Source organism: Triturus cristatus, chromosome 2_2 (assembly GCF_964204655.1).
Source record: "Triturus cristatus chromosome 2_2, aTriCri1.1, whole genome shotgun sequence".
NCBI lineage: Eukaryota > Metazoa > Chordata > Amphibia > Caudata > Salamandridae > Triturus > Triturus cristatus.
In genome coordinates, this window is record NC_140582.1 from 964101843 (window position 1) to 964127838 (window position 25996).

General features: G+C 44.8%; 1 protein-coding gene across 4 annotated transcripts in view; it reads left to right on the forward strand.

Moving 5' to 3' along the window:
- LDB2 (LIM domain binding 2) overlaps positions 1-25996 on the forward strand; it is a 1323491-nt gene that overhangs the window by 945838 nt on the left and 351657 nt on the right. The window lies entirely within an intron of this gene.

Sequence of the window (25996 nt, forward strand, 5' to 3'; positions counted from 1 at the left end):
ACACAGTAGTAAGGCATCTCCAACAAGGTTTGTCAAGTTTTCATTGCCTCTACATCTATCCTGCTAAAAATATAATCTAATCATTGCCTGACGCCAAAGAATGACCTAGATGCTGGATATTGTTCACCCATTGAGCTAAAATAAAATGATCAAGAAAGGCTTCCAGGAAATGGTGTGACCCAGAATTAGTCTACATTAAAAGAATAGGTCAAAATTTGTCAGTGTAGAAAACCTCGTCCTACAACTGGGAAAACACTTTACAATCTCATCAGAGGCAAAACAACAGTGCAATTCGAAAGGCTAAGAAAGGTTGTTATGACTCTCAAATTAGTTGTAGGAGAGTAGGATCTGCTTCACATGTTTACCCCCACTTTTTGCTTGTGTATCACTGTTTTTCGACTTTAGTCTGGCTCGGACCCTGCTATTCAGGGCACCAGCCTAGCTGCTTCCTCTCTAAATTGATTGCATGTACTTTAGGTACAACACAGATTGGATCCTGAGGTACCTTTGTGAGTCCCTAGTATATGTGTACTATGTACCCAGGGCATAGGTACCCCAGAGGCCTACCAGGGGCTGAAGCATGTATTATGCCACCCCTGGAAAGCCACCCAAAATGACACCACAGGTCTGCTACTGCACCCTGGGTAAGGTGGTGCATGCACCCCTTACTGAGGTATAGATTCACTATACCTCACCTATCACTGCACATACAAACCTATCAGTCACTCCTATGGCAGGCCTTAACAATCCTGAAGGCAGAGTGCTTGGTTATATGTAAGGGTGTGTCCAGGCATGAGCTGAGCCCCTCTGCAGCCTTCGGAAACTCTTCTCCGGGGTTGTCAGTGGTGCAGCCTGACCGTAAACTCTTAAGTGCATTATATCTTAAACGGTTAATGCTAACTTTGAACTGGCTGCATGGAAACATGTCGTGTTTGGTGTCAAACAACTTGGAATCATACCCCACATCAGTTCTTGACGTGAGGATATGATCCCACCCTGATAGAGGGAGAGACATGGCAGTACTGGTATACCCGGTAGAAATCTAACAGAGCCCTGGCATCACAAAATGGATGCTGCAGCCACAGACATAGGTCTGGCCTCCTGCTGCTGACCGAAACTCTGGCAGGAGAGGCCTGGATAATAGGTTTCCTGTCACAGGGAGGTGAAACCACCTCCCAGACAGGATTATGTGTATTGGGGCTGGATGGGAGAACTCTCAGAGTGCTTTGAAGTCCTGCACTGGGGGCACAGTTGGTGTCCCTGTGCATAGTCCAGCTCAAACCGGTTCAGGGGCTTCCAGCCCCTGCTCTGGCGCGAAACTGGACAAAGGAAATGGGTGTAGCCACCCCTCTTTCCATACCCTCCCATAGGTGGGTCCCCAGAGATAGTCCAGCCCCTTCCTGAGGTATAAGTAAGGAACCTCTGTAACCAGAACTTTAGATATCCCTGGACGAAACTCTGAAGCTGAATCCTGGAACTTCAATGCTCTACTAACGAGCAGAGGACTGAAGAAATCTCCTTTGGGGTCAAGGAGTGACTCCCCTGCTTGGCAGGCACCAACGAAGCATTTTACCGGTCTGCATTTCCGAAGCTTCCGCCGGACTCCGAAGTATTTTCTGCCCAAGAAGAGGATTTCTAGACATCTCAGAGGCCGACCCGAGTCTCCAGCAAAGCTGAGACCCGCAGCCCTTGTGAGTAGCGTGGAATCGGAACTCCTGGTCACCGTGCACTTTTGCAAGTGCATTGACTTCTCGATGTCTCTTGAAGTCGTGCTTGGGGTTACTTGTAGCCTCCACCTCGAGCAAAAGATCCACTGAAGATTGTTGGCCTCGTCTCCCCAAGTGACCCTTGGGCCACCATTTTGTGTTTCCTCTCGAGGTCCCTTCGCGATCCCTGGTCCGTCAACTGGTGGGTCCCTGAGGGAGTAACTTCGATTTTCCTTGGGCTTCCCTGGTTGCTCCAGACGTGCCCAACCAAGTGGTGAGTCCCTCAGACCTTGCTGGTCTGCACCGAAGCATCTTTCTCCTTTCTACGTGAATTGCTGTTGCCAAGGCTTGTTGTGTCCAATCTGGGCACTGATACTGCAGCACTTGACATCCTTTGTGGGACAGCTCGAATCCAGCTCCTGGTCATCCTCGACACCTCCTGGTCCTCGTGGCTGAAGAGTCAAGCTTCACCTTCTTCACCTGAAACACCCGACATCGGTGGGCATCCACCTATCGTCCTCCTGGTCACTGGCAAGTGACCCAGACTCTGTCCCCTCTGCTTTCAGGTTCTTCTCACCTTCGATCCAGGCTTGTATCTCTTTGAACACTTCGCATCTTCCCGGCAGCAGCACTTCTTTGCCAGCTCCCATTGAAATCGACGACGCGACCCAACACCATTTGACACCTAAGCACCCGGCTTCCCTGGGTGAGGTAACACAAGTACTCCGGTGCTCCCGTGGGTGTTGACCCTAGAACTTCCTAAGTCCCAAAGGGTTTGGTCCTAGTTCGTTTCTGAGTGTCCATAATCTTTAAAAATCTAACCGCGACTTTCCCCATAGAAGCTAACAGGAGCTCGCGGCTGTGTTCACACACTGCACACGGCCCCCGTGGGTCCCCTGTGTCACTACCTTGGGTTGTTCCTTGGGATCCCAGCGATTCTACAGGCTCTAGGCCTTGTGTCTAGTTAAGTTGTTTTAGTATATGGTTTGGCTCGAACTTATGTGTTTTGACCTCTAGCCTCATAAAGAGACTAGAAGGGTGTGTTTAGAAATAAATACATATATTTTATATATATGGTGTGATTGTCTTTCATTTAGCCACTCAAGAGATTATAGACTGGTAAAACAAGCTGCTTTACATTCCTTCAAGACTTAGCCTGAAGGCTTCTCTCCATAGCTACCACTAGGATAGCTTTCAATAAATGTTGTCTTATAACCAATAAGCAGTTGTTTGGACTGGTACAGGGTGCCCACTATAGCTAGTGGACAGCACATACCAGGACAACTTCTCACATTAGTCTGACATCTAACAAAACTAGAGAGCTTTTCAAAATAATTAGAGAAGTAACAGAGTTGGACGCTCTGAAAAAGTCTTGATCGCATCAGACCACCATCGTAGGAACCTCATGACTTCTTTTCAAAACAACATTTTTAAGATCCTAGCCAATATTTCCAAAAGAACACTGTCATTATCCGGAAACCTGTTTTATCCACCTCACATGAAATGTCCATATACATCTGAGCAGCGAAGAAATCAATACAAAAAAGCATCTCTCTTAAAAATAAAACACAAAAACTATAGATGAAGAAGAATTATATCTATTTGACCGCCTCAAAGACTAAACTCCTCAGCATCAGAGTTTCCTCAAAGCATAGTATGCCATTTACCTGGCCTACGGAAACAGGGGAAACACATTACTGGCACAAGCAATAAAGAACCTTGGGACGTAGTTTGTTGAAAACTGACACATCAGTTGGCTAACAAATCATTGAAGTGTTCAAGAAATCAATTACTACCTAAAGATACTAAAAAGACTGTGGGTCAGATTTACAAGAACTGACGCATCTCTGCATAAATGAGCAGAGATGCGTCAGTTACTTTGCGTCATGCAAAAAATCCTTGCGCCACCATGGATGCATCACATTTACAGTGCGGCACACCGTGGCACAAGGATTGACAGATGCGTGACACATCTGTTGGCGTAAAGGCAACGCATTGCTGGAGCATGTCGCAAGCACAACGCAACTCCAGCAATACTCAGGAATGCCTATTCCTATTATGCTGTGTCACTCCTTACATCTGCTTCATGCAGGTGTAAGGTTTTGACGCAGTGACGTCGTAGAAGTGACACAAGATTTCACTGCATCACTTTTACTAGGCTTTCTTAAGTCGAAACGCCCCCCCTGCATACATTATACCTGATGCAGGTATAATGTAGTGCAGGGCTTTCCAACGTGATGCATCTCCCTAGATGCATCACGTTGTAAAAGTGACACAACGGCGGCGTAAAAGTGTCACAAGGGGCTTGTAAATCTGTCCCTTAGTCTTTTGGTCCATGATACTTATCACATTGATTTAAGCACAGCTTTAGTGTTATTGAAACTTAACTATTGTGAATATCATCTATGCAGAACACCACAAGAAACAGATTATAGAATTACAGACTCAAGCAGCCAGGATCTGCTTTCTTTGAAATTATATAGTTACATTATTTCAGCTCTCAAACAACTACGTTCTCTCAAATGGCACAAAGGATTACATTCATTTGAAAGTACAGACGGGAAAAGGTCCTAAATACGTCCATGCTCTGGTTTTTTTCTACACACTGAACCACAACTTGAAATCCAGCAAGGCTAACATGACCACTCAATCCAGATTCAACTCCAAGACGCATAGGAAGATTTATACATATCCAGTCAGCAGAGCCTTGGAACTTGCTCTAACCTGACCAGAGGAACCTCACAAATCTAACATTGTTCAAGACAAAACTGTAACATCAGCTTCCCATTCTTCATCAAAATGACCGGGGGTACCTCCATCGCCCTAGAAATAGAAATAGGCACAGAGCCCCATGGAATTTTGAACGACTACTAATGAACACACACCTGAACTTAACCTTCAGGATGTTCAGATTTACCTGGCAAAGAAATTGGTACATAGTTTCAAAGGCCTCTTTTCCATGACAGCAGTGCTTCAAAGGGACTTCCGTCCCAAGCCAACACTTTACAAAACAAACCAATTATAATGGATTTGTCAGAGATTATATAAAACTTTCTCTGGACACACTATCAGAGTGACCAATGATATCCTATGCAGTAAAATTGTTACAGCCAAGCAATGCTGGAGAACATTAAACACAACAATAGAGTTGATCCACAGGATAATTCCTTTCAGTTTTAAACAGTACCATGACCTAATCTTTTGGGAAGGATCACTTATTCCACCTCACATTGGTGGATCACTTATTCCACCTCACATTGCCGAAGTAAACCGCATGCCCATCAATAATCATGTTTATGTGCTTCTACGTTTCACCTAGGTGTTGATAAAGCATCAATCGTGTCTTCAAATGACTTATGTGGAGTCCTAGAAATAGGATCTGTGAACATTTACCATCACATCTGGAACTTACATTCTTTTAAGCGGATTTTCTACAACCAAATCTTTGAAAAATATTTGGAAGCTCTTGGAAGGGGAATTGTGTTTAAAATGTGATCAAGAACAAAATACAAAAAATGTGGGTATTCACATACACTGTAAATTACTTTTTTCTACAATAAATGTATTTATAACAATATTGACAAAAATCTTGGAGCATGGCTGATATTGAACCTGAATGCATATTTAGAGGTGTATGCAAAGGGATTTCTTTCCAGAAAAATAATTTTCACATGTTGAAAAACCCCCAAATGCAATGCATATTTATTCAACCCTAAAACTATAGTGAAGTAGCAGTATCTCTGAAAATCTGCAAATTCTGTAAACTTCTCAGCATACTAAAGGGATTTTTTACCCTTCCATAGAATGAGTTGACTGAATCTACTAAAAATATAATTACATTATATCGGATCACTTGCCAATTTTATTGTCTTATTCCTCAGGCCTCCCGGGAAGGAGACGTACTTTCCCGATCCATCCCGGGTACATGAAGGTCCCAGGCGTAAGAAAAGCATTACATAAAACGACGAAACACTATTTCCAGGAGAACATGCAGTCTGTCTCCTCGCCCATCGTCCTATGGGAGGCCTATAAAGCAGTGCTACGCGGACAGGCCATCGCAGTAATCACAGCCCATAAACGGGACTCGACACATCAAGTTCTTAAGCTAGAGGAAACAGTGGCCACGGCAGAAAGAGAACACGCCAGAGACCCCACTGATGCCAACACGCACACACGCAACCTCGCTCAACAAGCATACAGAGACTATCTTGAGGAGACAGCCAGGATACATCTCACAAAACACAACATACAATATACGAAAATGGGGATAAAGCGGGCAAATTGCTAGCATGGCTCGACAAAAAAGAGAAAGCCAGCCGTTGGGTGGCACGGTTTACACTGCCCTCCGGGGTGGTTGTGACGAACCCTGATGACATAGTGATGGCCTTTGCAAATCACTATGAGCAGGTGTACACCTCTGCGGTGGAGACTACCGCTGAGGATAATTTAACATTCCTGAAAGATATACACCTTCCAAGACTGACATCGGAAGAAGCACTGGCACTAGAAAAAGATCTCTCAGTAGAGGAGGTCGCCCTGGCTGTTAACGGCCTGCAGTCCGGGAAAGCGTTGGGGCCCAATGAGATTCCGGTGGAGTTGTTCAAACAGGAGGCGGATACGGTGGTGCCGCACTTGCTGAAAATGTATCAAGCCAGTCTGAAAGAAGGCAAACTTCCCCGTGACCTAAGGGTCGCAACACTGGTCACGATACTGAAGCCCGGGAAGCCTCCACACGAGTGTACCTCCTACAGACCTATCTCCCTCCTTAACGTGGAAGCCAAGGTACTGGCAAAAATATTAGCGACCCGCATACAGCCCCATTTGCGAACACTTGTCCACCCGGACCAGTCAGGCTTTATGCCAGGGCGAAACACTGCAATGAATCTTAGACGATTGCACGGCATAATGGCCAGCGGCCCCTACATCCACGAAGACGCAGTTATTATCTCGCTGGACGCGACTATGGCCTTCGACCGAATGGAGTGGCCCTTTCTCTTCGCAGTGCTCGCGAAGTTTGGTTTCGTGCCCAAATTTTGCTCATGTGTGCGGTTGCTATATACAGAACCTCTGGCGCAAGTGGTGGTGAATGGCCGACTCTCGAGAGACTTTGTATTGGGGCGAGGAACGAGACAAGGGTGTCCTCTTTCCCCACTGCTCTTCGCCCTAGCACTGGAGCCGTTGGCGGCATGGGTAAGACGGGATCCAGTTATATCGGGACTAGGATGGACGGAGAACTGGGATGACCGTATCTCACTATACGCGGACGATATCTTAGTATACTTGACACGGCCGGAGCGTTCCATAGGTAGCCTACTTGCAATCTGCGAATCCTATGGTAGATTCTCAGGTTACTCGATCAACTGGGCAAAATCAGTTCTTTACGTCCTACACGGGACCACACCACGACTCCCTAAGGGTGTGGCAATATCGGTGGCGAGGGAGAGTTTCAAGTACCTCGGCATAAACATCACGCCTGATCCAGCGTTATTCCTTGAACGCAACCTGCTTCCGCCCTTGAAAAGACTAAAGAGCAACGTCAAGCACTGGCACTCCCTTCCGCTGACGTTGCTGGGGAGAGCGCCATTGTTCAAAATGATGGCTCTACCTCGTTTCCTTTACGCGCTGCAGAACGCGCCCACGGTGGTCTCAGAATCGTACTTTAAATCGGTCGAGGCAGAGGTGGGCTGTCTGTTGTGGGAGGGTAAACCTCACAGAATAGCTTTCTGTAAACTGGTGCAGAGTTGGTATGATGGGGGAATTGCTTTGCCCAACATACGTCTCTATTACTGGGCCTCCCAGCTCATTATAGTCAATCAATGGCTACACATGCCGCAAGACGACCCAGCTTTACGAATGGACAGGCACCTGTTGGGACTAAAGGGAGTCCTCCACGCCCTATACGATAAATCCAAGAAGCATAAACTGACGGGTCCCACAGCACACACCATTCAGGTTTGGCACATGGCACAGAGAAGGTTGGGATGGGAGGAGGTGATTACGCAGCAGACGCCGTTGTGGGTCTCCCCTAAGATAGGTATGCTACACTTAAGTAAAGAATTTGCGGGGTGGGACCTCATAGGCATATCCAGGGCCGGCGACCTCTGGAAGAAAGGGGAGATGATATCTTTCGAGACGCTGCAGACAGAGTTTCAGATGACGAGGACAGAGCATTTTAGATTTTTGCAAATACAACATGCAATGAAGAGAGCCATACCTAGCGGGACTAAACTACCCGAATCCTCCCCGCTTGAGGATCGTTTACTTACAGACCACTTAACAAAGAAAGCTATATCATTGACATACCGTAAGCTGGTGAACCATCAAAAAGACCCTACAGAGATCCTTAAAAGGAACTGGGAGGTAGAGGTGGGAGCAATGGACGAACATGAATGGCGGGAGGCGCTTGCGTCTCCGCGGGGGGTGGCGGTCCCATCAAAACTAAAGCTGGTGCAACTTAAAATACTACATCGAGTATATTACACGAGACCCACACTTCACAAAATAGGTAGGGCACTAACTCCGTTCTGCCTACGGGGATGCGGCCTGCATGGCACCTTCTATCACACCATATGGGAATGTCCTGACATCGCCCTATACTGGAGGGAGGTTATGGCAACAGTCTCCCGGGTAACCGGGCATGATGTCCCCCCGGAGCCACGGATGTGTCTGCTGAATGTGTGGGATGCCACGGATCTTAATCGCGCCGACCAATCCTGGGTGGCCCTCGGTCTGGCACTAGCAAAAAGGACTATTGCACAACAGTGGGGGGCGCAGTTAGCCCCCTCCCACACGAGGTGGTGCCAGGATCTAGACGGGGCCATGTCGGCGGAGGGGGTGATGTGTAGCAGCAGGGGGTGCCCCCGTAGATGGCAGCGGATTTGGGGAAAATGGAACACATTCAGGGGTAATATATGTGAACCCCCTCGGTCAGCCTCAGAGTCCGAGCTGAGCGAATAAAGGATAGGTAACACTGCACTATAGGGGAGGTCATGACAAGAGTACGGGAGGAAAGATGGGAAAGACAGTGGGATGTGTAAACATGTTAGTCGCAAGAACATAAATACAGTTAAGAGTGTTGTAAGATGATACATTTGATAACGAAATGTGTTGTGAGGACGAAGCCTGTACTGCTAAAGGTGTACATTTCTTTCAATAAAAATTTTAAATAAAAAAAAAAAACCAATGGGAAGATTACAGGGGGATTGGGGTGGGTATTGTTCAGCTAGGCGGGATGGGCTCTGGGATTGGGTGATTCTGACTATTACTACTGAGTGGGTCTTGATTAATAAAATGTATACTCAAATGATACTGTGCGCAACCCATTGTAAGCATATGACCATGTATATTAAAGCTGACTACTGTTTAATAAAAAGAAGTTAAAAAAAATATATAATTACACTTTTAAATTCATATGCAACATATTAACCGAATTTCATCATGTCAAAAGTAGTTATTCTTCTTAAGTACAGTCTACGTTCTCAGAGGAACCACTTAAATGAAGAAATCTTCTGTGCTCATGGTGACCTGTGGAATTTATCCCATTCTGGGACGATTATGGGTTGGGTGTTACGTACCCATATTTCTCAAGAGTCTTCCCTCACCCCGTTAAAATAGGCCCTCTCTGAAGGGTCACCCCAAACATTTTGCCTTCCTCCTCCTCTTTTTCTAACCTGTTTTTTGTTGGCTTAAGGACTCTGAGCACTTTACCACTGGTAACCAGTGCTAACGTGCATGTGCTCTCTTCTCCAAACATGGTAGCCTTGTCTAGTACCCAATTGGCATATTTAATTTACTTATAAGTCCCTAGTAAAGTGCACTACATGTGCTCAGGGCCTGTAAATTAGATGCTACTGGTGGGCCTGCAGCACTGATTGTGCCACCCACTTAAATAGCCCCTTAACCATGTCTCAAGCCTGTCACTGAGGAGCCTGTTTGGGCAGTTTTAAACTGCCATGTCAACCTGACAAGTTAAACATCTTTCCAGGCCTAAACCTTCCCTTTTTAGGCCTCGCTGAGTCAGCGCGCAAGCGCTGTCCGGAGAGACTTTAGTAAGGGCTTTAAAAAATGCTACCGCCGGCTACAGCTTGCAATGCATGTGCACGGGCGCGCGCTTCAGCAGAGGCACCATATGGCATGATTACTGCTGCGCGCGCACCACTCGCACACATGCACTGCAAGCTGTGGCCGGCGGTAGCATTTTTAGCTTGCTAATCGCGGCACCGGTGCTTTACTTTTGACATTAAAAGTAAAGCACCGGTGCCGCGATTATAGCAAAAGTAAAAAAATAGAAACAAACATCTATTTCTTTACCTTTGCTATAATCGCGGCACCCGCGCATTACTTTTAATGTTGAAAGTAACGCGCCGGTGCCGCGATTATAGCAAAAGTAAAGAAATAGAAACAAACATCTATTTCTTTACTTTTGCTATAATCGCGGCACCCGCGCTTTACTTTTAATGTTAAAAGTAAAGCACCGGTGCCACGATTAGAAAGAAAACAAGCATTGACATAGCCAATAGGTCTCGCCTTTGGGACCTCATAAGTGTTTAGTCATGCAACAGTTGCATAACTAAATACTTATAAGGTCCCAAAAGCGAGACCTATTGGCTATGCCAATGCTTGTGATAGTTTTATATTGTTCTAAAGTTATTGAATGGTGACACAATGTTATTACACAAAACAAATACAATTTTCGGACAGCCCCCCGTTCACCCTCGCCCACTCGTGCTCTCACGTATTTTCTCCCCCTGTTGTCGTGACAGTCTCAAAAAAATAACTGTAAGTTTCAAAAACTTCAATGGGTGACACACACACTATACAAACTACAGATAACAAATACGTTTATTGGTAAATTATAAAGAAATGGCACTTGAAGCGCGACTTTTCTTCCATCGCCTCCTCAGGGGTAGTAAGCGCTATATAAATGCAAATACAATCACAATCTCCTCACATATTCCCCCACTCCAGTTAAGAGCAGGCTCTGCCCACGAACACAAGCTCTGGCAGCACTGGGCCCCAAGCCCCCTCCCCCACCCGGGCTTGCCTCAGTTTCTTATGTTGCTGCTACGGTCCGTGGAGAGTTCTTGTAAAGATAAGGCGATCGCATGTTCCGATAAGGTTCAGATTGGAGATGAGTCAGCAGCCTAGATAACTACAAAATAACTGTTCCGAAGAGACCAAGAAACCAACTCCAGAGCTCCTAAATCTAATTTAGTACTGAGCGAAGTCATTAACCGGGAGAGGACATGCTTTCAAGTCAGGTTAAGGCTTTCGCAGCCCAGGGCTGGCCGGAAAATGTCACGCTGACAATTACATTAAACCCTGAATAAAGCACAGACGTGGTTATTGTTTGCGTTGCAGCAGGTGCTCAACCCGCTGAGCTAGCTTATTAGCTGATGTAAGGGAGGGCAGTAAAGGGCTGGCAGCTTCTATACACGGGCCCCGCTCTGACAGAGGCCTGGTTGTATGTTTCTGAAAGTGTGGCTGTTTCCTACGCTTCCGCATCACAACACGCTTCAGTGCGGCTAAAAGTTCACCACAACATGATTGTAGCGCTAGCGCCCCTCTGAAACTCACTACTACACAACCAACGCCTACCACACAGGCAACAATAAGCGCCTACTCTACCAGCCAAGCACAACAAACACACAGCCTCTATCGTCACCTGAAAAGCGCTCAGGACGTGAACATTTGTATGAAGCGCTATACCAATTCTATCTTGCATTGCCCCATAAGCACAATATGCGCTAAATCAACCCCCTCTAGGCGCTGCAGTGAATATGAGGGTCGCTTGTGAATAGTGCTTGATGGAAACCACTAGTGGGGTAAACCTGCCAATCAGAGGGCCTTACTCCTTGCATAGGGGTTGGAAGCGGACTTGCAAATCAGTGTCCGCACAATCTGTGAACTCATTCGAAAGGCCTCCATCAAGTGATACAGACTGTCTATTCATTTACAATCTGGTTTTAATCGAAAAACCTAGAAAAAGAGTAAAGAGTTGTAAAAATAAAACAAGCAGGGAATTAGGGAAAGGGGAAGAAAACACATTGTGAAACTTCAGGCCCTAGTCCCAGATATGTGGGTATCCAGGTTTACAGGTTACAATGTCCCTTTCACAGAAAACAACTTTTTCACAGATGGCAAAAGAGGGCATTACCACCAGATTGTTAGGACTTATTCGAGGAAGAATAAGAAAAATAGTTATTTACATACTAAAATACACTGTGCAGATCAAAATGAGCCTGCAATAGTCAGAATACCCGGTTTACAGTTATGAAAAATGGGATACAAAATAAACAAGCATTGGCATAGCCAATAGGTCTCGCCTTTGGGACCTTATAAGTGTTTAGCCATGCAACAGTTGATGGTGTTGTACCAATGATATTGTGCTGCATAACTAAATACTTATAAGGTCCCAAAGGCGAGACCTATTGGCTATGCCAATGCTTGTTATACTTAAATGCCGCTCCTAAGGTAGGCCCTGTTTAACCCACAGGGCATGGTGAAATGCATTTAAAAGGCAGGACATGTACTTTTAGTTTTACATGCCCTGGTATTGAAAAATTCCCAGATTCGTTTTCACTACTGCAAGCCTTATCCCTTCCATAGGATAACATTGGGATTACCTTATTATATCTTTTAAGTGTAATTCCCAATTGTGAGGAGATAGATTTTTCAAGTTTGGTGTCTCTGGACTCACAATTTAAAATCACAAATTATGGTGAAGTTGGACTTTAAATAGCAGTTCTGAAAATACCACTTTTAGAAAGTTGGCGTTTTCTTACTTATGTCTCAGGCCCGCTACTGAGAAGCCTGTGTGGGCAGTTTTAAACTGCTGTGTTGACCTGGCAAGTTAAACCTCTTTCCAGGCCTAAACCTTCCCATTTTATGCCTATACGTCACTCCTATGATAGGTCCTGTTTAACCCACAGGGCATGGTGAAATGCATTTAAAAGGCAGGACATGTACTTTTAAGTTTTACATGCCCCGTTAGTGAAAAACTCCCAAATTCGTTTTTCACCACTGCACACTTATCTCTTCCATAGGATAACATTGGGATTACCTTATTATATCTTTTAGGTGTCATTCCCAATTGTGAGGAGATGGACTTTTCAAGTTTGGTGTCTCTGGACTCACAATTTAAAATCACAAATTATGGTGAAGTCGGACTTTAAATTGCAGTTCTGAAAATACCACTTTTAGAAAGTTGGCATTTTCTTACTTTAGCCATTTTGCACCTGCTGTCTGTCTCTTTTCAGTATAGGTTGGGTGAAAGCTGGGCTTTGTGTATTCCCTTTAGACAGCCATATACAAAGAGAGCTTAGGTGTGCCTTGATGCACCGTACTGGGAGATGGGAGGGAAGAGCTTGGCACAGCCTCACACTTACACCTGAATAGGCTGTGTCCTATTCACACACAAAGGGCCGCATACCCTCCTGTAGTGAGACTGGAGCCAGGTCAGGAAGAGAGGACCTCTATCCACTTCAAAGCCTTCTTTGAAGTCTCCTGCACTTCAAAGGCACAACTGAATATAAGTACTGGACCTCTGACACCATGACTTTAAAACACTTCTGGACCTGTGAAGACTCTGCCAGAAAGAAGAACTGCTGTGCTGCTGAAAGGACTGAGACTCTGCTGGTCTGCTGCTTTGCTGAACTTCTGCCTTGCTATGCTACCCAGCTGCCTGCTGTTCTCCTGCCTGGGTGAGATGGACTGGACCTGCATCACTTGAATGCAGAGGGACTCCAAGAGCTTGCTGGCTTGCCTCCTGATTTGAAGTCTCAGGGACATAAATTACTTCCATCTTACCTGCCTCTGCACCTGGACTCTGTCATCTGTCAGTCTCCCCTGCCAAGTAGTGCCACCCCAGTCCTGGACCACTGGAAGTGAGGCCTACGGTGCTTCTTCAAGGTAACCCACAAATTCTCATCGGAACTGGCGTATTTTCACCGTTGCAGGCATCAGAACCGGTGCATCTGTGCCTTTGCGTAGATTGGAATCAACACATCCTCATCATTGCGTGGAACGGACCTGGTGCATCACCTTCAGAACCAGCGCATCATCCTTGGAACCGTCACATTCTCTGCTGTAAGAGCAGTAGCAACGCATTCGGAACCAGTGCATCGCACTCGGAACCAACGTATCACCGCCACTGCGTGGAGAAAATCTATGCATCTCGTGCACTGATTGGCTCGACACCGACGCATCCCTTTTGCTGCAACTCGCATCTTGTTCGACGGCGACGCAGCCAAGGTCAAGGTACTTTTGTTCAGCGGGCCTAACTGAGTCGCTGTATCCAGTCTGTGCTCCATCGCGGTCGGTCTGAACTTTTCACTTTGTGCTGGTCCATCGCGACTCAATATCCCAAATAAGCGCTTATTGCTTCTGAGCACTATTTTATAGTTGATTTTCTTTTAATTCATAGCTTCGACTACTACTTATTAGATTTTTGCCATTTTGATCTTATCTTATTTATAAAACTATTCTCTATTTTATCACCTAGTGTGAAGGCTTTGCTTGCTCACAGTTAAACTCGCTTTACAAAAAGTGGTTAAATTGAAAGTGGAGGCGAGGAACAGTATCCACCCCCCCCTATAGGCGTGAACACGCCAAGAAATCCTAACTGGAATTTTGGAGAGGGAAGGACGGACATGTCCCTTGGAGGGACTAATGCTCCAAGACTCCACATTGGAAAAGCAGACGCCGGCCAGGGCTTGAGGGAAAGGCTGCCTGAACTTGGAAGCAATAAACTGAAATGCACGTAAAAGGGAACACATTGCAATATAATGTGAGAGCTCCTGAGAGACAGCAACAGCAAACGCAATTGCGACAGCAAAATGTCTAACGCTGTCAGAGAGGCGTAGTCAGTGCACGCTACATAGAACCAAGGGATTCAATGGGATTCAAGCGAACAGTAACCAAAGTAAACCAATAATAACTTAATGACATATGCTTTTACCATTCATGCCCTTACAACAAAATGCTTATTGTAAAGGCATCTGTGGTAAAGGCATATTCGTTGTAAAATCCTGTGTTGTGAAGGCTTGTGTTGTAAAGGCTTGTGTTGTAAAGTCGCATTCGTGGCAAAGCCTTCGTTATAAAGGCATATGTACTTCACCTTTCATTGTAAAGGCTGTTTCCTGGTAAATGTTGGCGTTAATTTCCTGGAACAGGGAAAACTGTGCAGAATTTCACCTGGTTAAATTGGGTCCACACAGTTATTTCCCAAACTGGGAAAATCAACCAATAATTGCTACTTTTCTCTTCCTTCCTCTACTCTGTTTACCCCCCTCCAACCAGTCCCGGACAGAACCCCTCTCACCACCCACCGCACAGCTCACATTTGCCACCTGTTCAGTGTAGGTGGTAAATGTGAGCACTAATAACTTGGAACAGGGAAAACCTTGCAGAAATTCATCTGGTAAATGTGATGACTAATATCTTAGAACACGGGAATCCATGAATAATTTCAGCTGGTAAAACCAGGTCCACACAGTTATTCCACAAACTGGGGAACTGACCCATAAACACACTGTACTGTTGCAGCATTACTGCATGATAACACAATTTTCATATGCAGGGTTTGGACCCCGTCTGAACCCTAAAACCCATAATCATGGCCTATATATCTCCACTTGGAGTACAGTCACAAAATGGTGGTACATAGCCAATACCCTTATTACAGGTCTACTGGAAATGGTGGTGTGCAAGTCACCCTAGATTAGGCATACAATTCACCACTATTTCTGGTTTCATAAACATAAATCTATGATGGAATCACTAGCAGTGAGGAAGGATGCGCCACTAGCATCCATCACACTGAAGCTAAGGTTGTGGTGTAGAACAATGTGTGGATAAGAATCCCTCTGATTTCTGATGGAATTCCCACTACTACTGTCTTCTAAACAGGGGTTAGTTCACTTTGGATTTGAGTCATTAGTTATTGCCAAATATTGGTTAATTTTTATTACAAATACTCTGAAACTGTTTGGATCCATGAAAAGATTTTTACTCATGGTGTGTCCTCTGTCGTGAGAATGTGTGAAGATATATAGCCAGGAAACCTCTAAGGGATGGCAATAAGAACTACAGAGAAAATCATCCAGGAGTGAATGACTGGAGGAAAAGATGAGTCTTCGGTTGTTTTTGGAATGAAATTAGGCTCCTTGTGAAGATGTGGAGGAGGAGAATCGATCCCATAGGGGTTAGTCCTGGAGGTGCAGAACTCTTCCCTTAAATCACTTAAGTCTTAAATGGAGCAGTATGGGACAGTGTTGAGTGGCTGACCTTTAATTAATGCGCAGCCAGTAGCGTGTGCTCCCAGGCAGGAGTGGCTCCTTCATCAGAGTGGAGGAGTGTCGACCCGCTAAACAAAATTCTCCAGAGCTATTTATTATCATTTTATTTTTCAGCAATCTGTCTTTAACCGAGTGACAGGACGGGGCAGGGCAAGTGCTGCTGAGTGGCAGCAGGGAGCTGTGCACTTATGTTTAAAGTGCGCATGTCCCTCTGGCTGGCTGTCTTGCGATGGCCAGCCAGACATGCGCATTTTAAACTTCTCTAACCTAGCTGTCTTAGATAGCTGGGTTAGAGAAAGCACAGGCCTCTCCCTCCAATACTGACTCTTCTCTCATACTGTTTAATGGCATGAGATCCGCACCAGGATTGGGTAGTTCAGTTTCCTGGGGCCTGGGGCTTCGAGGAGAGACAAGGAGGACGTTGCGCGGCAAACCAGGAAGGTAAGCGCCATTTTCTAATGTATTTTTTATTTTAGTATTACCTGCCCTACCACTCTACATACTTGCCAGTCGCCACTGCTCTCAGGGCAGAAGCGATGTGTTCAGACCAGTTGTAACCAAAGAAGAGGCAGGCAGCTGTATGTTGTGCTCCTTATTGCTGGATTAACATTTGAGTTGGTAAACCCCAAAGATGACATTACAGTAATCGATTGGCGATAGCACAGCTGCTGCTACTGAATCTGGACTATTTAGTCTTGATTTTGAAGTGAAAGGAGAATTCCTTGGAGGCACATTTTTAACACAGTGTTGGGTGGCCTTGGCGCAGAAGGGTTGTTCTCTTCCAGTTTAATTATTTGTGTTAAATAATTGGAAAAAAAGTAAAAATATACGGAAATATTGAATATCATCATAATTACAGAACAGAAACGATATTGAGGTAGTACAGTAAAGTGCAGATCTTGAATCAGGCCAGGTTAAAACATACAAAGGTGCAACAGTAATGAAATGGGTTCTGGCATTCATAAAATGTCTCTTAGCAGTCATACGATTCATTAATTTTTATACGTCAACCTTGCAACAGCAAAGAAAATGGATAATAGCAATACTGCATTAATGTTTTTGAAGTGCATATTCATAAAATAAAATATTTACAGTTCAGTGAAATCTGTAATATAATTGGAAAGTCTACCAATTCCCCTAATCAGTTCCTTTGTTCTAATGTCATTCAGTGGTAGAGTGTATAAAAACAGACCTAATAAATACTTTAAAACAGCAAGACTATACTAAAAAGTATCAAATATAAAATTCATCAAATGTAATAAAAACAATGGTGGATCCGTAATAGTAACGTCAGAGTACCAAAGTGCAAAATAGCATATTCGCCCTGAAAGGGCGCCATCTATGGCCTGGTAAGTTTGGTAAAAACTTCAATTGATAATCATCTTCTGGACCCTGCCCCAAATGCCCCACATTTGTCCCAAAAATGTTGCCACCGCGCAAGCAAATAGCGTCCTGGCATCTGATTTCAGGATCCTCAGTGCAATCCAATAGTTATCTGATCCTATTATCTTACAAATTGGGATAAGCCAATTTTTCCTTGGCATAATGTAAAATGGACAGGAGAACATTACATGGGCTAAGGATTCTTGATGGTTTTTACACCCAGGGCAACTAAGAATAGCTTAATTCCTGTGGTTCCAGCTGCTAGTATAAACATTCAGGGGCAGAGTGCCAAACCTAAACAGGGTGTATAGTTTTCTGTCCCGTGGGTGTTCTATAAAATCAAGATAACCTTCCAGGGATCGATGTAGTTTATGGGCCATAAAATCGAGGGTTAGCTTCCCCTGAGCCCTGTTAATTTCCTCCTGGACCACCCACCCCCAGTAGGCATTCTTCACGTCACATTTCCAGGGGAGCTAGATGGGATCATTAACCTACCATACCTCACCCACCTCAACAGCTAAAAGCAGGTTCTTAACCCCTCTCAGCCAGTTAATTTTAATAGTTGTGTCCTTGCATGTTACATCCTCCAAAGCAAGAGCATACAGTAGTAATTCAGGGGTCGTCTTGATCTTAAGCCAGAATAGCAAAGGGCGTAGTCTTAACTTGGCGATAAGGGAGTGTCTGCCCAAGTCCAACAGGGGAAGAAGGGGGGTGCTATGTGGTGGCATCCCCAAGCCTCTCAAAAACTTAAAATCCAGGCTGCTAAGTTCTTCTACGCAATCCAGGCCCCATAGTTCTGCACCATACGTCACAGCGCTCACTACTTTGGTGTCGTATTCCTGCAGTGCAGGACCGATCAGTTTGCTATGGGACAGTCAATGCCCTTTCCCTAAAACCCCAGACAGCTGTTTGTGCTTCAGAACCATTTTACTAATGAGGAGTTTCCAAGACAGGTTTTCTGCTATCTTTAAGTCTAACTAATAAAAGGCACTGACCCTTTCAAGCTGTATACCACCATGACTTGGGCAGCCCCGAAAGGATTTATGAGGGTTCAGGGCCATAAATTTTGGTTTTTGTTGTGTTAATTATTAAACGTTTTGTGTCACTGAATTCTAGCAACTGCTGTAGCCATCCAGGTGTTTTGGATAGCAGCAGGGTATCACCTGCAAAAAGAAGAGTAACAATTTTTCCCCCGCCTAGCGTGGGAGCATCTGCTGGTTTAGCGCTATGAAATTGTATCACATTGTTAATGAACAGTGAGAAAAGTGTTGGAGCCAAAACGCAACCTTGGCGGACACCCTTGCTAACAGGGATTGTGTCTGTAAGTTGCCCTTGTGAACCCCATCGTACCCTGGAAGAGTTTTCTTCATGCAAGCTGTATCCCATCAGGGCCTAGTGCTTTAAACAAGGCTATAGTGCTAATTGCAGACGAAATGGCTTTCATAGAAAAAAAAGGCCTCATTGGTTGTAGAATATCTTCTGGGTTGCACAATCAATTGTTTAGGTGCTTCTTGGTCAGTGTATAAGGTGGAAAAATTAATGTACCAGACATCAGGGGGAATATGGTTTCCTACTTCAGTATACCCTGGTTCGGCACCCCGAGCCAGCAATGACCAGAATTTTTTGCTGTCTCTAGCATGGCATGCATCCTTAAGGGACTGCCATCTAACTTCATCCAAGTCCCGCTTTGCTTTCCACAATTCCAGCTTATAGGTCTTCCTCGTGTTTCTTATTCCCTCTAGATCTCTATTTTTAACTGCTTGTACTAATAGCGATCTGGAGTGTCTACAAGCCTTACTGTACCAGGTCTGGATTTTGTTCTTATTAGACCGTATGTACTTAGTTTGTCTGTCAGCTGTAAAATAGTGTCTCAGCTGCATAAAAAAGCGGCAAGGGAACCGCTTTGAGTATCCCTTCCTCTGATGCCTTCAATGACGCAACCTCAACTGTGCCTGTCACTAGATAGCACTGGATGCTCCTTAATTTATCCTGATCAGTAGCTAAATTATGCCATTTAAGGCAACGCCTATCATTAGTAGGGCAAACTTCTTTTGCCACCAGCCCCTGAAACTTTGGAAAAACTGCTGAGGCACCCCACAGGCATTGTAAGGCAAAGGGGATTATGATCGCTGTCTATTGTATCGCCAACCACCATATCTTTTACCAGAAGCAACAACCTCAGATCCAGCACAATATAGTCTATGCAGCTTTGCCCCCCTAGTCTGTTGAAGGTATTGGCCCCTCACCTATCTGATATGGTCCTACCGTTAGGTGCCCTAGGGCCAAACTCCTTTTTAACAGGTTTCAAGTCCACTGGGGGCACCAACCACTTTTTTCTTCTACCAATGCTTCCAGCATCTCGTCCCCATCTAGTGGTTCAAAAGTTATATTAAAATCCCCTGCTATTATTAAGGGGGAGGAGAATTTCTCAAGCTCAAATGCTCCTCCAGTGTTGCAATAGTCACCGAAGATCTACCCCCTCTGGTACCTCTCACATAGATATTAAAGATATCAATGGGAATGTTTGTATGTCCCTTAAGGCGAATTCCCAAAATGTCTGGGTCATTCACAGGTAGTTGTGAAATGTTGCTACAGAGGCCGAGCTTAACTCACATTAAAAACTCCCCGCAGGACGGCCAATTTTATTTTTAGTTGTTGGTACAAAAAAGCTAGCGAAGCCTACTTTATATGCTGGAGCAATGCTCCAGGTCTCTTGGAATAGGCATATGTCAAAGTTATCCATGAAATCAATCCAATGTGGGAGCAACAGTTTGTTCTTAATGCCCGCCACATTCCATGAGATCATCGAGAACAGTGAGGATGCTTCTTCGCTTGATTGATTCTTCGGGCTTGTCATCACATTTTTGTGGTTGGTACTGCCTACGGGGGTCGGGCCGCTGGCTGGTTTGTTCAAGTGTAGGGTCGCTAGGGGGATGCCCAGTGGATGCAAGAGCACCTCCTTATTACATATGTCCACGGGACAACTAGCTGGACCTGGGAACTCTGTTGTATCTGAAATAATCAATAGTGACATAGGGGGCTCTATCAATGCATCTTGGCTAGTATTAGCAGGGTGGCCAACCGCCCTTCCACTTTTCCCTGCAAGTCAGTCGACCTCCCTCAGTGGTGACTTGGTTATGGACCCCAACAGGTGGCTGTAAGCCAACTGGATTTGATCTTCAGGCAGTGGGCTGCGTCTAAACTGAATAGCCAAGGGGGCAGGTAAACATGTTCTAAACTCCAAGGCAATTAAATCCTCGGCCAGTTTTCCATTAACCAAGGTCAACTCTAAACAGTTAGTGGGGAAATGAATGATCACGTGCCTTCTAACCCTAACAATGTCTTCCCTAATTAGAGATGTGCACCATCTCACTTGCCGTATCCAATGAGTCACCTTATTTCTCAGGAGATTCTTCATTCTCAAAGCCTATCTGCGGAGCCAGCTTTTGAACATGTCATGAACACTTTACAGGGTTTATTAGTCGTTGGGCACCAGTGGGAGGGGGATCTTAGCTCCACACATGCACTACTGGGCGGCCCAGCCTTCCGGAATCTAAGAAAATGCTCTGACCCTACTTCCTGCCCCCTCAGATTGTTAGAGCTGTGGGTATACATCTCTTTCCCAGGCCTGTGTCCCTCTATTACGGCATCTTGACTTAGAGCAGAGTGTGAAGTTGCCTGCCTACTACCCACAAGTGCTACGTGAATTTCCCTAGTAATGGGTTGGTTAGACAAATTAATTTGTGCCTCATGTGACTCATGGCATGGAGGTGCCAGTTTGTTAAATGCCATTAGTTCCCTCATCATCCCCATAAGGTCACCTATCATGGATTTCAGAGTGGTAACTTTAGGTCGTGACGATATCGTGGGCGCTGGGGATGGTATTTTAAATACTGTTAAGTTGATTTGTGGTAAGGGTCTCGGTGCAGATGTCCCTAGTTTTATTGGGCTCTGTAGAGGAGCAAATCGAGATCTGCTGTGTCATTTGATGGTGTGTCAGAATGTTTCCCAGAGTGAGTTATGACTGCTTGTTCTAAATATGTATTTAACTGTTTGGTAATGAGTGCAGGATCCTTTTTATTCTTGGGCATCAAAAACATCTTGGGTATAGTTTGTTTTGCACCGTGTTTAGTAGTAATAGAGGTGCCATTACTGTCGCCTAAACCCACCCCCCTACTCACATCTAGAATATCCTCGCAGTTGACCAGAAGAGTGTCTATACGGTTGAGGACAAAATTACTTCCTGCGTGCTTTGCTAGTTTCTTTGCTTTCTTAGCTCTCGCTGTGCTTGGTCCGCCCCCACCGTCTAGCACCTTCCTCCTGGCCATTGAACTAGAGAAACAGGAGGTAGGGCTGTCACAAATAATAACCATGCCAATCTACCACTGTGACGGTTAGTCAATCAATCTTTTGGACTATTGTACCTTTACTGTGCTTATAGGCCTCCCAACAAGCAGGATACAAAAAGATTTTTAATGATGGTTATACCTCAGAGTCTAGGGAAGCAAAAGGTAGGTTGGTGGCCCAGCCAGACTCTTCCGGGCTCTGACGCAAGCAAGAGGCTCGGCTGGGCTGTGGGAGAGTTCCGGCGCCTTTACTGTGCGTTGGGAGCTTGGCCCTGCCCCCTTCCGGTGTGCGCGTTGTACCACGTCCCCCCCAGCAAGGAGGAAGCAAGGAGCAGCAACACGAGCCATGCAGCAGGTGAGTTGGGGCCTCCACTGGCCCAGACAGGCGTCTGGGCCAGTGAATATCTATGTATATATTGTTTAGGTTCTGCGTATGGTGTTAATAAAGCAGTGGATAAATAACATTCACGTTGAAAGAGTGAAAAATAACAATACCTTAATTAGGCTAGCAACGTCTTTTATTTGCTAGCTTTCACTTCTTCAGGCAGAAACCATATGAGCCTTGAAAGAAAGGAATTCGCACAACATTTTGCTCTCCAGGGCTAATGTCTTATCACCCACCCCTTGTTAATTATTCTAAGGAATGTCTGTCTCCCAGTCAATAATTAAGTTTACAGTGTTAGAATTTCAACTTTTGAACTCACTGTCACACACAGAATATATATGGAGAGAAGGCATTGTTAATTTCACACATCTTGCATCCCAAAAAATCGCTGTACCATTGTTTTAGATCATATGTGCTAAACATAGGCATGTTGCTCTCACATTAATTTACAGAAAAAGTTATGTACAGTGCACACTAGATCTTTAAAAATGCAGATTTTGTTCAACGGCTGGGGTGTGTTCTGCTGCCTTTTCAGTCTAGCACATTCGAGATATTGACGTGGACCCATAAAGTTTTCAGGTAGCAGTTTAATTCTGAGACGTTGTATAGGGCTCTGTCAGCCATATGTCTTGAACTTGAACTACAAATAGCTTTTCTAAATTTCCAGCAAAATCGAATGAGGTAGATTTAAATATTTGCAAAGCGTTATGATCATCGAACCCAGTTTTTAACTCAAATTACACAAATGTCTGTATTGAAGGCATGCAACTTCCTAAAGCCAGCGGCGGCTCCTCTGCGTAGCCTCACCACTTCAACTGCAAGGTGAATACAAAAAATTAAATGATAAGAACGTTCATTTTGTTTTCCTGTATTCAGCTTGCAGTTGGAGCTAGGGGGGCTGGGCCCCCGTGTCACAGGGGGAGGAGTGGTGGCAGCACTCTGCTAGCCTGGGTGGAGAACATGCACAGCCTGCCAGTCCCTGTCTGAGCGCTGAACCACGGCGCTCAGACCAATCACAACGCTGCTGTAAGGCAGCGCTGTGATTGGCCAGGGGATTCTGGGAGACTGTGTGCTTCCTGCTGAGAGCAGAGAGGAGGACGGAGAAAGAAGCGTTACTAAGGTAAGTGCTATTTTTTTATTGTTCCCCCCCTTCCTCGTTCCCCTGCTTCACTACCCCTGTTCGATAGCAGCTGCTACTGTCTAAAGGACGTAATCATTGAATTGTTACGTCCTAGGTAAGCACAGAAATCACCGATCCCACCATATTTAAACAGAAATATCAAAAATAGCGTTTTTTTGTCTGCGTGTATGTGCGTGAGTGCATGCGTGAGTGCACGTGTGTGTAAAGACAGCCTCTAAAGGGCATGCTGCTTTGCTGCTCGATTCATGGGCATGAAAAGTCCCTATGAGAGCAGTTTTACTCTTTTGTATGGTTGTATGTTAGAATATTGTTAGCAAAACTATCATCTGACATCAATAAAGTGGCCTAAATATCATTTACATATTAACACTCCACTGTATGTAGATTTTTTATTATTGGCTTCCATGGTGCAGCATATTTGTAAACAATATTATAAAAACACTATTTTCATCTGAGAATCTTCAGTCTATGATCTTGTAGAATGACCATCAGTTAGAAGTAGATGTTCAACCTAGGTTATCCTTTGGTACTGCCAGTACTTCCCTTGCTACCCTGGTATTGGGGTCATGAAAGTAGCAGCAGCACATAAAGAAAATGTCTCTTTAAGAGCCATGTTTAGGTTCTGCAGTCCCCTAATTGCTCTTTCCATAGCCAGTTGAGAGGTTTGGGCAATGCATGCTCGATTTATTGGATATAAATATGACATGTATTACTCATCCAAATGTAAGCTATTTATGTAGCTGGAGATTATTCTGAATATATATTTCATGGATCACCCGCCCCTCCCCACTGAGCAATAATGGGCAAGATGGCTCTAGGGAAAGGGATGTGCAAATATGATATAGAATCTCATTCCTTGTTGGGGAAACTGGAAAATCATTCTTTTGCACCAGTTTTACACATTGGGCCTGATTCACAAAGGTAAACTTACACTTTTTAGCACCAAGACACCACTGGTATTCATGCGCTCAATAAATTGCTATAACATAACATAATATAACATAACACTTTTGTCTAAGTATACAATTTTGGTATTATTGAACTACAAGTTAAAGCGTAGCCTTCTCCCAAAATCGATGTAATTCTATTCAGTCATTTTTTCTAAAACGCTTCAAGAAATTCCTATGGTCATTTGCATGGGAAAAAATGCATTTTGGGAGCCTCCTATTTCTAGACCCCCCTCATGACAGATCACCCCAAATGTTTTCAGGAAGGAGCTGGGGTGGATGAACCTTTTTCTCAAAAGCATAGAGAAAACAATTGCCCTGCTAAGAGTTCTAAGTAATTTAGCTTGACATCATTAGGAGCTCCATGTATCAAGTTCAAGTTGCATCTCAAAACCACTTTTGACAGTATCTGCTATGTGCCCCTTGATTATTTTTGCATTGCAATAGATGCAATAATCTGTCATGGCACTAATATAGCATTCAATTGCATTTAAAAATCCCTTCACAAATAGTATTAACCAGGCAGAAATTCTATTTCCAAACCCCTCAAATGCTTAGAGGGATGTAGGCCTGTAAAACCCACAGACCTCCATCCTGGTATTCATATGGCAGGATTTTTGGCAGCTTTTGTTTTCTGTGCCCTTATCCCTTACAGGGACAGGGAAAGAACCAGAAATAACAAAATAGCATGATAAAAAGGGCATTGAGGGAGCATGCAGCACTCACCTCGACCACTATATGCTCTCCCCAATGCCCAAACCCACATGCACTGTGTAAACCCTGACCCTCATTGGCAGTTTCCTCTGCCCAAAAGCATAACACCGCCTTTCACTGTGCATATCCAATAAATTGCGTTACTGGTTTAGTGTGTTAAAGCCCAACTCAAGCAGGAACCACCATCCTTGTCAGAGGGAAGTCACAAGCAAACTTCACATTAACTTGTGCTCATTCCTCTGGTAGCTTGGCACAAAGCAGTCAGACTTCACCTGGAGGCAATGTAAAGTATTAGTGTAACACTTCAAATAGTAACACAGCAAAACACACCAGTTTTAGAAAAATAGAGTAATGTTTAATAAATAAAACAAGAACAAACTGACAAACATCCAATTTGTAGAACCGGAGATATGAAATTGTAAAGATTTTAGTGAAAATAGTGCAAAAAAGCACAAAGCTCTAACTGTGGATAGCAGGTCGCGCTGGACCACAATAAAATCCCAAGTTCAGGCTGACCGCAATGGGACGCGGTCCAACTACAGGGACCCAGTTAGGCATAAGGAACAAAATACCTTCAATCCTGGTTTGCGGAGCGTTGCGAGGATATGTTGCAAAGATGTGTCGCGCCAGCTGAAGTGATGAATCTGTCCCGAGGTGCGGCGATACTGCGATATGAGGTCCTTCATTATCCTCGAGGATTCCGTTGACAAGGGCTTGCGATGTGAAGTCCGCCATCAAGGATTTGTTGAGCTGCAGTATAGATGCTTTGGTTCTGCTGGATTTACAAGTGATGACAGAGCACCCTATGCCCACTTCTAAGGGTGTAGGACTGGGGTGGCACCACTTGGCAGGGTAGACTCACAGATGGCAGAGTCCAGGTCCTGGGTTCAAGGTTGTTGGAGCCTTTTGTTCCTAAGGCTGTAGTCAGGAGGCCAGCTAACTATCCCTTGGAGTCACTCTGGTGTCCTGGGTTCAACAGATGCAGGTTCAGGCCTTTTCACCAAAGCAAGAGGGTAGAAGGTCAGCACAGCAATGCAGAAGTTTAGCAGAGCAGTAGTCCAGCAGGGCAGCAGTGCA